Raw genomic sequence first — 13,404 nt, forward strand, 5'->3', positions numbered from 1 at the left:
GATCTTAGTTCCCCAACCAGGAATTGAACCTGCGCCCTCAGCAGTGAAAGCATGGAGTTCTAACCACTGGACTGCCAGGGAATTCCTTAGACAAGGGGCTTTCTCTCTCTTTCTAATCTCTTCTTCTGATAAGGACACCAATCATATAAAAGTAGGGCTCACCTGTTGACTTCATTTTATCTTGTGTTTTGCTGAGTTGCTCAGTCGTGTCCGATTCTTTGAGGCCCCCCTGGACTGTAGCCCACCAGGCTCCTCTGCCCGTGGAATTTTCCAGGCAAGAATGCTGGAGTGGATCGCCATTTCCTCCTCTGGGGATCTTCCCAAACCAGGAGTCGAACTCCCATCCATCTCTTGTGTCTCCTTCATTGGCAGGTGGGTTCTTTACCACTAGCGCCACCTGGGAAGTCCCCATTTTACACTAATTATCCCTTTACAGACCCAATGTCCAAATACAGTCAATCTGAGGAACTGGGGATTAGAACTTAAACATACAAGTTTGGGGGAGGACACAATTCAACCAACAACACTTGCTGATTTTTAACTATAATTGAAAGTGAAGACAGTGTGCTGGCTTTGGAAATGCAGGTTGGAGATTGGTCCCAAGACCACTCCTCAGAGATGACCAGCTTTCCTTAGACATTCTGGAGCCTCCCCTGCCTACCCAGTTGTTTTGTTGTTGTTGTTTTTTACAAGCCTACCCAGTTATGATCCTGGTAGTTTGGGGACGCAGCTTCTGGATGTGGCCCCCACTGGCCAGTGGACTGGGAGGGGTCAGTGTTGCAACCAAAATGCTGGGACTTAGAATAGGGTGAGCAGCTCCCTACTCTATGATAAAGGTCTGGTAATCATTGTGCTTGAACAGATGTGGTCTTTAAAAACAAAGTTTCAAACTCTCTACCCTGAGCTGCTATTTATAGGATCATTCAAGAGTCTCTTTAAAAAAGAGATGAACACTTAGTGCTTGTGTTTTCACAAAAGTTGTTTTTTAATGGCTAAGTCATATCTGAGCCTTTGTGACCCCATGGACTGTAGCCCGCCAGGCTCCTCTGTTCATGGGATTTCCCAGGCAAGAATACAGGAGTAGGTTGCCATTTCTTTCTCCAGGGAAGGAATGAACCCAAGTCTCCTGCTTGGCAGGTGGATTCTTTACCACGGAGCCACCTGGGAAGCCCTTTTAATAAGTAGTATATGTTTATCATTAAAAACAGACAAAAAAGAAGGAAAAATTAACGATAATCAGTAATCGGGCCTTCCAGAGATAATCACCGTTAACATTTGGGTTTCTATATCTATCTGTATCTATTGATGTGTCTTATTAATCTCCATCTTTATCTACATTTATATAGCTGAGTTTACTTTAAAGATAAGAGTAAGCTGTGCCATTTCATAATTTCTTATCCATTACTGTATCATGATCACCTCACTAGGCACTGAATTGTTTTCTAAAATGCTATTTTCTATGGTGGCAGATACACGCCATAGCTACTGAACAAATTTCCTATTATTGAATAATTGGGTTATTTTACCATTTTTATGATATTGAATGAAGCTGCAACAACATCTTCATAGTTAAATATTTGCCATGATTATCTACTATGAATAAATTCCAACAGGTGAAATTTTTGAGTCAAAGAGAAAGCACTGTTTAAAATTTTCAACTTTATTTTTTAATAGATAGTATACTCACAAGGATGCAGTATTATATCCAAATTCAAAAGGTATATCCCCATCTCTGTTCCAAAGTCAACCAGTTCCCCTACTCAGAGGCAATTGCTGTTACCGATGTCTTATGTTCTTTCCAGAGATATTTTACATACATATATATATATACACACATATACACATGTAGGTAGTATGTGTTTATGTGTATACACACATAAAATAATATGCATATGTATCAAACCCAGGTCTCCTGCATTGCAGGCAGACCTCTTTACTGTCTGAGCCACCAGGGAAGCCCTCTCTACATATACATATATGTCTATGTGTAATTTTTTTCACAAATGGCAGTGGCAACCCATTCCAGTACTCTTGCCTGGAAAATCCCATGGACGAAGGAGCCTGGTAGGCTGCAGTCCATGGGGTCACTAAGAGTCGGACACGACTGAGCAACTTCACTTTCACTTTTCACTTTCATGCATTAGAGAAGGAAATGGCAACCCACTCCAGTATTCTTGCCTGGAGAATCCCAGGGACGGGGGAGCCTGATGGGTTGCCATCTATGGGGTCGCACAGAGTGGGACGCGACTGACGCAACTTAGCAGCAGCAGCAGCAGTGTCCTCTATATACTATTTTGCACTTTGCATTTCTCACTTGAATCATCTTGGAGGGCTGTCCCATATCAGAACATAAACAACTTCCTCATTGTTTTGAGCAGCTGCATGGTTGCCGTTATATGTATGTACTGTAATATATTTAAATAATTCCCTATTGATGGCCATATAGATTGTTTACTAATTATATATGACTATATAACAAATTACCCCCAAAATATATTAACATAAAACTACAACAAAAATTTATTTTCTCTTATGGTTTCTTTCAGTCAGAAATTTGTGAAGGACTCAGTTGGGCACTTCGCACTTGGGGTCTCCCACGAGGCTTTAGTCAGGTGTTGACTGAGGCCGAAGTCATCAGATGACAGCTGGGACTGGAGGATCATTGCTAAGGTTACTCACTTGTACAGCTGGCCAGTTAGTGCCACCTGTAGGCGGGGTGCCTCGGTGCCTCTCCACATGGACATCTCCACAAAGATATCAGAACATCACTGCTGCTGTGTCTTGTTGGTTGAAGCAAGTCACCAGGTCAACCTAGATTCAAGAGGAGGTGAAATTGGAAATTCCATCCAGTGATTAGGACTCTACATGTTCATTGTAAGGGGCACAGGTTCAATCCCTGGTTGGGGAATTAAATCCTGAAAGCCAAAAAAAAAAAGAGAGAGAAAGAAGAGGTGAAATAGATTCCATCTTGTGGTAGCAGAAGCAGCAAAGTCCAGTTGCAAGAGGCATGAACAAAGAGGTGGGGGTAATTCTCTGGGGGGCCATTATTGTAACAATACTCCCTAGGGATGGTGCACAAAGTTCATTCACTGGGTCAGCACGCCCCACGCATGCACCCAGAGATCTGTGAACTTTGGTCTCACTCTTGGAACAACCTGCTGCCGCCCAGCTTGCTCCTCACTCCCTTCTCAGCCAGTCCAGCTCAGAAGATCTGCCTGGACATAGGCCATGTCTCTGGTCTGGGGCCCCGTTTATGCCCTTTGGCCTTGCTGATGTATGTGCGGACTTTGATTCAGGTTACCTGCCAGCCTTCCCGCTCAGCCTGGCCTCCACTCTGCTTCCTGGAACTCACAGCCCCACCCCGTCAGCTGTCCTCTGGCAGGGTCTGGTCTGCCTCCCCACTGGGAAAGTTCATACACCTCCAGTGGATTCTTCTTGACCAATTTCCCGAGAAAACTGCTTAATACATCTGAAAGTACAGTATGTGTCTTTCATTCACCCTTTCATTCGCCCCAGCCGAATAAACTCCAGTAATTCAGACCATTGAGAAATTCCATGGTTTATGCTCCAAATTTTAGTCTTTTTTTTGTACTTTAGAACTCATGAGTTACTGAGAATACAAACCCATGATGTTATTTGATAACAGCTATAAAAGGAAAAGATAATACTAATAAGATAGACTCTCACAAAATGGTTTATTGGTTGGATCAAGAAGTTAACATGAATCACATTTTCCTAATTGAATCATACTTTTTGATGTAGTAGCTGGACTTGTTGCCTAAGGATCCTCAGAGGGCTGTAAGACAGAGAATAGAATTATTTAGTAGTCAAAGTTTAGATTTTTTATAAGGGGAAGCCTTTTGGTAAAGATATTAATTTGCTGGTTGTTAAAATGGTTTTAGTGTTTCAAAGAAACAAGGTGTACAACAATTTCAACTTTAGTGAAAAAAGATACATTTATTGTAAAAAGGAGGAAAATCTATACAACAAAACATAAAACATAATATAATGTGTGTGTATCTCCTTTCTTTGGAAATATCTATAGTTTCTTATAGAAACTGGTTTCTCAGTAATATCGACTCTTAGGAGAAAAAAAATGTGTGTGTGACAGCAGGGCGGGAGGAAGATGTTTAGATTTATCCTTGTTCCTTTTGAATTTTGTACCAAAATTAAACCAAAACTGTGGGAGCAGATATCACCTGAGAGGGGACATAAGGGAGTTCTCCAGGGTGCTGGAAATATTCTGGTTCTTGATGTGAGTGGTGGCTATGTGGATGAACACACACGAAAAGTTGTCAATCTGTACGCTTAAAATCAATGCACTTTATTATGTTATACTTTCAAGAAAGCAATGTCTATCAATGAAAAAAATATATATATTACAAATAATTTTTTACTTTGTGTTTTATCGGCAGGGCACACGACATGGCATGTAGGATCTTAGTTCTCCAACCAAGGGTCAAACCCACGCCCCCGGCAATGGAGGCACAGAGTCTTAACCACTGGACCACCAGGGAAGTCTCCAAAATAATTTTTTAAGAAGAAAAATAAAGCCAGACCAGGCAGGCTGCCAAAAAATAAAGTCAGACCTTGCCTTGCTCCACAAAAGTAAGTATGTTTCTGAAAATTTACTTAAGCCAGTTTCTATGAAGTGCAGCATAAATTCCAATTGGCTTCCGTGATAATGTCTGAGATGCATTTGTGAACTTACTCTGGTGCTGGTCTTGATCTGAACATTGCAATCCTGCCATGATAAACTCCCCACCCTCTGAGTCTGGGCTTGATGATTTTGAGAGAGGGAAAGGTGATGAGTCTCCCTGAAAGGCCTGAGAAACAGGAGCCCAGCAGAGAACAGAGGAAAAGGTTATTAACCAAGCGCCTCTGGTTCTGGGCCCTGCACGCACTGGCACAACCAAAGCAGACAAAGACCTCTTCTGAGAGGCAGGAGAGAAAATAAAAACTGGAAAACAAAACCACGTATGAATAATCCACTCATACGCTCAGCATGTCAACTTTTTAAAAGTCCTTTGACACTCATTATTTCATTTGACCCCGAAACAGCTCTATGAATGGACAGAGCACATGTTGGTCACCCTGTTTTATGAAGGAGGAAGGAAGCCAAGGCACAGAGAGTGAAGTCACATGGAGGCAGCAGAGTCAGAACTCAAACCCGTGTTTTACAATTCTAAGTCCAATGTGATAACTGCCGCTTCCCAGAAAGGTCACAGAGCATCCGGAGTCAGTTCCGGCTTCCCCCACTTACGGGCAGTGTGATTTGGGGTGAACTGCTGAATCTGCACCTCCCTATTCCCATCTGTACAATGGAGCAGGTTTGCAGATTAAATGCACTGGCACCCTGAAAGCATATAATAAGTGTTCATTAAAATTTATCCCTTGTTTTTGTTTCCAGAGATAAAGAGAGACACAATTAAAGTGCAAAAATGGCAAATAAGAGAATCACGGAGAGAAGAGGGTGAGGAGAAAAAAATCAGAGGCAGAAATGGCTTCAGAATGACCGTGACAAATGGCTCCAGCGTGTCAGTGACTCAGGCAGTAAGAACAGGAAGGGCGAGACCAGGTGGAGGCCGGGGTCAGGCCAGGAGCACCAGTAGCTAGGTGCCCTCACCTCTGCCTTGGCCTTCGACTTGCAGAAGCTCATTGTTTGCATAGGCTAAGGCCCGCTAGCAACTGGCCCAGGACAGAGCGTGAGGCCAGAGGAGAGAAGAGATGCCACCTTGAGGCTTGGGCAGGTGAGCAAGGTGGCTTCGTTCAGCTACTTCAGGATGCCAGACCCTGTGGACAGTGGTGTGCTGGCAAAAAGCAGCAACCAAATCTTTGTTGAGAGGTGAGGAGTAAGAGAGGGACTGATTTGCCAATTTCCATGGTGGGAACCCTCCCACCATGGCCGACTGCATGAAGAAGTGGGCCTTGGGGTCCGGTCATGGGGGAGGGACAGGCAGCCAGGAAGAAAAGGCAAAGGTGGGAGGCCACGGTCAGGGTGAGGGGACCTTGTCCTGGGCCCTAGGAGAGTCAGTGGAAGTGCCGCACAACCTTGCACATACCCATTACACCTCTCTGACCTCCACTCACCTCAGTGGAAGCGGAATCACACCTCTAAATGGCTAAATAAACCATGTTGGTGACCTGACAGCGCTGGTGAATCCAGGCCAGAAGGTATTTCTTGGGCACTTACTATGTGCTAAGTTCTGGGATACAGAGATGCATAAACGAGCTCTGAGAGGTAGCCAGGGCCCAGATCACAAAAGGCCTGGTGGACTGTAGGAGGGAGGCATCACATGGACTTCTAACCGTGATGCCACCTCTGGAGGGTCGGGACCAGGACCCTGGATTGGAGTTTCAGGTGGGAAAGAATTCCTATGTCTGATGTTTGGAGCACGACCCCCAAGGCACTTCCCAGCTGGCACTAGTGATAAAGAATCCGCCTGCCAATGCTGGAGACGGAACAGACGCAGGTTCGACCCCTGGGTTGGGACGATCCCCTGGGGGAGGAAACAGCAACCCACTCCAGTATTCTTGCTGGGGAAATCCCAGGGACAGAGGAGCGTGGTGGGCTACAGTCCATGGGGTCGAAAAGAGTTGGACACAACTGAGTGACTAATACTAACACTGAAGGCAGAAGTAACTAGACTCGCTAATGGAACAAATTCTCCCAGGAATGTAGCTACTGAGCAGGCATGTTTACTGAGCTGTGTCTGACTCTTTTCGACCCCATGAACTGCAGGCCAGTAGGCTCCTCTGTCCATGGGATTTTCCCAGCAAAAATACTGGAGTGGGTTGCCATTTCTTCCTCTAGGGGATCTTCCCGGCCCAGGAATCAAACCCATGTCTTGTGCATTGGCAGGTGGATTCTTTGCCGCCCTGCTACCTGGGAAGGCTCCGCAAAGAGCATAGTTAATCACAACTCCCAGCTGTTGAGCTCCTTCTGTGGACCAGGAGCTTTGCCTGCACCATCTTTGGTTTTCACACCAAACCTGCAAGGCAACCTATTCACATAAATAATGGAGGCTCAGAGAGTGATGTGCCCAAAGTCCCACAGCAAACCCACCGCAGAGCTGAGATCTGAGCCTTTTAGGCCGTCATGGCGCCCTTCCCAACATACCAGCTGCCCCTAGGACTTTGGAAGGATTAGGATTCTGTCTGGCACATAATAGACACTTAAAATTATTATGTTTACAAAATATTAATTATTACAGTCCCTTATTTCATTACATTTATAAACTTCCGCCAGCTTTATTGAAGTATAACTGACAACAAATTGTATAGATTAAGGATGTACAACATGATGTTTTTGATACATTTGTAAACTTAAAAAAAGAGTTGTAAATACTACACACTCACCAGAATGATTAAAATTATAAACAAGCAAAAACAAAAACCCTGACTGTGCCAAGAACTGGTGAAGATGTGAGCAATGGAATCGTTGTTGATGACGGGAGTGCAAAATGGTACAGCCACCCTGGAGGACAGCTTGGCAGTTTCTTTTTTCTTCTTTTTAATACTCCTTTTAAAAAATATATTTTTAAAACTAATTCATTTTTTGGCCTTGCTGGATCTTTGCTGCTATGTGGGGGCTTTCTCTAGCTGCAGCGTTTGGAGGCTCTTCTTCATTGCAGCGCATGGGCTTCTTATTGCGGTGGCATCTCTTGTTGCCGTGCACAGGCCCCAGGCACCCAGGCTTTAGTAGTTGCTGCTTAGCTGCTCTGCAGCATATGGAATCTTCCCAGAGCAGGGCTCGAACCTGGGTCCCCTGCCTTGGCAGGTGGATTCTTAATCGCTGGACCACAAGGGGAGTCCCAGCTTGGCAGTTTCTGAGAGTTAATCATACACTTACCGTATGACCCCGTGATCCAATTCTAGGTATTTACCCTAGAGAAATGAAAATGTATGGTCACAAAAAAAGAACATGAATGTTCATAGTTCATAGCAACACTATTCATAATTGCCCCAAATTGAAAATAACCCAACTTCCTTCAGCTGGTAAAGGTAAACAAACCATATATATCCACACGGGGGATTCTACTCAGCAGTGGAAGGGAACAAAGTCCTGGTCCATGAACATCGTGGGTGAGTCTCAGATGCCTGAGGCTGAGCAAAAGAAGCCAGACTCAAACGTCTCCATACTGCGTGACTCCATCTAGATGACTTTCTGGAAAAGACAAAACCATAGGTCAGGGGAAGGAGCAGGGGTTGCCAGGGGCCAGGGGGTGAGGGGGGGCGCAGCCAGGGAACCTTCTCAGGGGGACAGAGTTGTTCTATGCCATTGTTTTAAAGGCCATGTCGTGTGGCAAGAGTGATCTTAGTTCCCCGACCAGGGATCGAACCCACACTCCCTGCACTGGAAGTGTGGCATCTTAACCACTGAACTGTCAGGAAAGTCCCTACCCTATTAATAAGTCTTGATTGTGGTAATGGTTTTGTGACTGTACCTTTTGCCAAAACTCATAGAACTATTTTATACAGGGTGGGTTTTACTGTATGTAAATTACAGTTCAATATATCCTAACTCACATAGTGCCCTAGTAAGGCCACTTTCCACACACCCCACTCAGATTCACCATTGCTGGGAACACTTGGGGACCAGAATCAGGGCTCCCGAGCTCAGGAACCGGCCCTGCCCTTCCTGAAGGGACTCTTCATCAGAACCACTGATGAACTTTAAAATCTGATGTCACAGCCCATTCTGAATCAGGGGAGTCTCATTTAACAGCCTTGGGGTGCAGCCTGGGCACTGGGAGTTTTTCAAAAGCTTCCCAAGTGATTTAAATGACCTAGACACTGAGCTCCCTAAGAGTAGGGATTACAAGTTATTCAACTTTGTATTCCCAGATTCTCCATGAATATGTGCATTGCAGCACATAGAAGCAGACAGCGCAGTGTGACACGGTGAAAGCCTGTAATAAGCACGTGTGGCCACCACTGCTCTGAGTGTTGGATACATAGTCATTCAGCTGACTTCCCCGAGCTCCCCAGGGAGGTAGGATTATGGTCACCTCGCTTTACCCAGCCCAGAGTAATGAAGTCTCACCCAAGACAACACAGCCAATAAGCGGCAGAGCTGTGTGGAGGCCTGGGCCCACTAACCACGGGGCATACTGCCCCCCAGTGTTGGCTAGGAGGAGACTTTGAGTCTGAGTTCATTACTTACAGGCTGGGTGACCATGGACAAGTTACTGAGCCTTGACTGGTTTCCCTGTCCTCATCTGTAAAATGTGGACAGCTGAACTGATGCCAAAAGGCTGTTCCTGAATGAATGAAATGACGTGTGCCAAGGGCTCACTGTAGTGTAAATACTCAGCAAGCTGAGCAATAATGATTGTGAGAAGCAATGAGTGAATGAATGAGTGGATGCCGTTCCCAGGGCCCTGGAGTCAGCCCTGGGTACTGGAGGAAGGAGGGTTCCCCAGGAGGGAAGGCAGGGAGAGACAACATCTTCCATTGACTTGGGGCCCCCGAGGCCCCCCAGAGATGCCTCCGTCCTGGCCTCTGCCAGCCTTCCCTCCCCTTCCACCCTAGATCCTCTTCCACGATCAGGGCACATGGGTACTTTGAGCCAGCAGACTGCTAGGCAAGCCTCCAGCCTTTTAGAAGCAGGGAGCTTCAAGGTGAAAATCGGAATCCCTTAGAGTCATCCCTACCTGACGCAGCCCGTGAGCCTGGGACAAATAGGGTCGACGGGTGAGGGAAGCCAGAGTGAGGTCAGCCTGGGAAGGTCAGGGGCTCCCCCTGCATCATAAGGGCCTCTCTGAGCTCTCAGGAGATGAGCCATGGTGTTCCTGGCTTTCTGGTGGGACCCAGCTCTCTTCTACTCCCTGGTCACTGCACATTTTCACATCTTCACACTCATTCATGGAATGATAAGCGACTCCATTCCAGCCGGGTACTTCCAGCTTGCACTTCCTAGTGGCTGCGGGGGCCAGTGGAGCACACAGCAGGGCACACAGCCTCTGGGTTCTGGCATTTCTGCCAAGTAACCCCAAGTGGTGGCAGATCAGGTACCCTCCCAGCGAGGAGGGCAGGGTGGGTGAGTCTTCTTTTGGGCCTTCCTTTATTTTCCCCTTAACACAGGAAAGTCACTTTTGTTCTTGTGATCATGGAATAATATCTCATGTTGAAAAAAAAAATTCAAACACCACAGATGCAGCTAAAGAAGACAGCAGAACGATCACCTGTAAAGGGCGTTGTGTACCCTTCAGTCGGGGCAGATGTAAAATATCTTCACCCAAGCAGGACCGGAACATTCCACAGCCAGTGATTTGGAAGTTGCCGCTTCCCCACTGTTATGTGACCACAAGCAAGTTCTACTCAACCACTGACGCTTCAGTTTCCTCATCTGTAAAATGAGGATTTGGATATAGTATCTACTTCTAATGTTATTAAGTGGGACTTCCCTAGTGGTACACTGGATAAGAATCTGCCTGCCATTGCATGGACCTTGGTTTGATCCCTGACCCAGGAAGATCCCACACCTGAGGAACAACTAAACCCGTGCACCACAACTCCTGAGCCTGTGCTCTAGAGCCCGAGCCTCAGCTCCGAGCCCGTGTACCCTGGAGCCTTGCTCAGCGCCAAGAGAAGCCACCTCACGCAATGAGAATCCCGAGCACCGGGACGAAGAATAGTCCTCACTTGCCAAAACTGGAGAAAGAACGCACACAGCAATGAAGACCCAGCAGAGCCAAAAAATAGTAATGATAATTTTTTAATTGGAGAAGGAAATGGCAACCCACTCCAGTATTCTTGCCTGGGAAATCCCATGGATAGAGGAACCTAGTGGGCTACAGTCCATGGGGTCACAAAGAGTCGGACACGACTGAGCGATTGACACCTTAACTTTCCTTTCACTTAATAAACTACTATTACCTTTGACATTTTTACAGCAAATATCTTCAAAGGCCTTTTATATACACATAAAACTACCTTCACAATAGAAGCTGCAGGACTTCCCTGGTGGCACAATGGACAGGAATCCGCCTGACAATGCAGGGGACACGGGTTTGATCCCTGGTCCGGGAAGATCCCTTATGCCGCGTGGCAACAAAGCCTGTGGGCTACAGGTACTGAGCCCACACCTAGAGCCCGTGCTCTGCAGGAGAAGCCACCGCAGTGAGAAGCCCGCACATCACAACTCAAGAGTACACCCCACCCTCTGCAACTAGAGAAACTGCGTGCAGTGAAGACCCAGTGAAAGCAAGAAATAAATTTATTTTAAAAATCCAGATAAAAAATAAATAAATAATTTTAAAAAAAAGAATTAAGAGCAATAATCTCCACCAAGGCCTTAACTCAGTGCCTGACATACAGTGAGTGTTTTAAAATGTTAGAGCCTTCTGTAGCTATTGTCCACTTAACACCTCGCGGGCATCTTCCCAGGTGAGCTTGTTAAGATGGAAGCTTCTCACTGCAGAGCCTCACGGTTCTCCACTGTGTGGACACAGCACTTTGCCAGGAGTTCCCTCTCCATGGGCATGAGTTTATTTGCTGAGTCTCCTTTGGGTGGATATTTACATAGTTTCCCGTTTGGGGGACCACCATACACAACATGCATGAGTCTTGTCTCACTGATCTGCCTCCTTGGAGTAAATTCTCAGAATTGTCACTGCAGGTAAAAGGTGTGTGCAGTCAATGGCACCCCACTCCAGTACTCTTGCCTGGAAAATCCCATGGACGGAGGAGCCTGGTAGGCTGTAGTCCATGGGGTCGCTAAGAGTCGGACACGACTGAGTGACTTCCCTTTCACTTTTCACTTTCATGCATTGGAGAACGAAATGGCAACCCATTCCAGTGTTTTTGCCTGGAGATTCCCAAGCACGGGGGAGCCTGGTGGCCTTCCGTCTATGGGGTCGCACAGAGTCAGACACAACTGAAGCGACTTAGCAGCAGCAGTCAGGACATCACGGTGCTAACACCTGGGGCTCAGTCCGTGGACCCCTTCCTTCTGTTTCACACACTCTTTAAATCCCATCTGTGGATGGACCGCTCTCATGTTATACTCCCAGCTCAGACCCAGTGCCTGGGCTCAGATACCTGACCGCTGGCCGAGGCTGTGAGCGGTCACCTCAGCTGTAACTCGTGCACGTCCCAACCTGCCCCTCCCGAGGCCACCTCATCTCAGCTAGTGGCCACTCCACCCCAGCCCCCTGTTCTCAGGTCAGAGGCCATAGAGGCACCTCTGGTTCCCTCTCTCTCCCACCGTAGTCACTGTGTAGGGGGGTTTCCACTCTACCTTCAAAATGAACCCAGAATTCGATCCCTTCTCACCACTTTCACTGCTCCAACCCTAATATAAGCCACCTCCCCCTCACTGATACAGCTGTGACTGCCTCTCAGCTGCTTCTGCCTTCATCCCTTTCAGTCTGTTTCAGCAAAAGCAGCAGGACAGAGTCTGTTAAAACAAATCAGATTCCCCTCAAGACTCCTCATCTCATTCAGCCCTGCTCCCTGACCCCACCCTCAGTTTAGTGGTCTTCTGCCCTGATCTCCTTCCTGCCCACTCTGCTCCGGCCACACTGACCTCTTCGCTGTTCTTTGCACGCGCCAGGCAGGCTCCCACCGCAGGACCGTTGCACTTGCTGTTCCCTCTGCCTGGAATGTGCTCCCCGCTGCTACCTGTGTGCTGCTCTCCCTTTCTTCTTTCCTTGAGCTTGTTTTTCAGACACTGACTTCTCAGTGAAGCCCTCCTTGATTTTCCTTTAAACATGGACGCACACACATCCCAGTCCGCCCTGCTCCCTTTCTTACTCCTTTTGTTCTCCTACCAGAATGACAAGGGGTTTCCTGAGACTTAAGGTTTTCAGTTTTAAAACTAGGCAAGTCTGGATGGTTTGTCACTCGTTACATCTAATATGTTCTACATTTTATTAATATGTACTTACTTTGTTGAATAAGAACATAAACTCCATGAAGGCAGAGATTTTGTCTCCTTCATTGCTGTACCCCTGGTATAGGAACTGCGTTTGGCTCAAAAAGATGTTCAACAAATCCTTGTTGAATGAAGGAATAAACTTACGGCCAGGCCAGGCTGGTCCCCAGAGAGATGGTGCCAAGTAGGTTTTCTTGGGCTTTAAAAAATACCCTAAAGGGGCTTCCCTGGTAGTCCAGGAGTTAAGATTCCATTCTTCCACAACAGGGGCTGTGAGTTTGAGTCCTGGTTGGGGAACTAAGATCCCACGTGCCGTGTGACTCAACCAAGAAAATTTAAAAATACCCTACAGAAGGGAGGGGGCCTCAGACTGCGGAGGGAGGCAGGAGCAAATCGCTGGGCAAAGATCTGTGACTTGTCTGCTTCACGTGTCAGGGCCCAGGCTGGGGCCCCTGGATGCGGGCTGCTGGTCACTGCCACCCCCTGGTGGTCTCTTATGAAAAAGCAGCCTAACCCACCCTCTA

The 13,404-nt window shown here is 46.8% G+C and overlaps 1 long non-coding RNA gene across 1 annotated transcript in view; it reads left to right on the plus strand.

Annotated features, from left to right (window-relative positions):
- The window catches only part of LOC138984987 (uncharacterized), a 60,477-nt gene extending 55,875 nt beyond the window's left edge, over positions 1-4,602 (plus strand). The window contains exon 4 of the long non-coding RNA XR_011462223.1: positions 4,416-4,602. This is a non-coding gene — a long non-coding RNA (uncharacterized lncRNA). The remainder of the gene's footprint in view (positions 1-4,415) is intronic.
- Positions 4,603-13,404: the final 8,802 nt, after the last annotated feature.

The sequence above is a fragment of the Bos mutus genome, chromosome 23, assembly GCF_027580195.1.
Source record: "Bos mutus isolate GX-2022 chromosome 23, NWIPB_WYAK_1.1, whole genome shotgun sequence".
NCBI classification, from domain to species: domain Eukaryota; kingdom Metazoa; phylum Chordata; class Mammalia; order Artiodactyla; family Bovidae; genus Bos; species Bos mutus.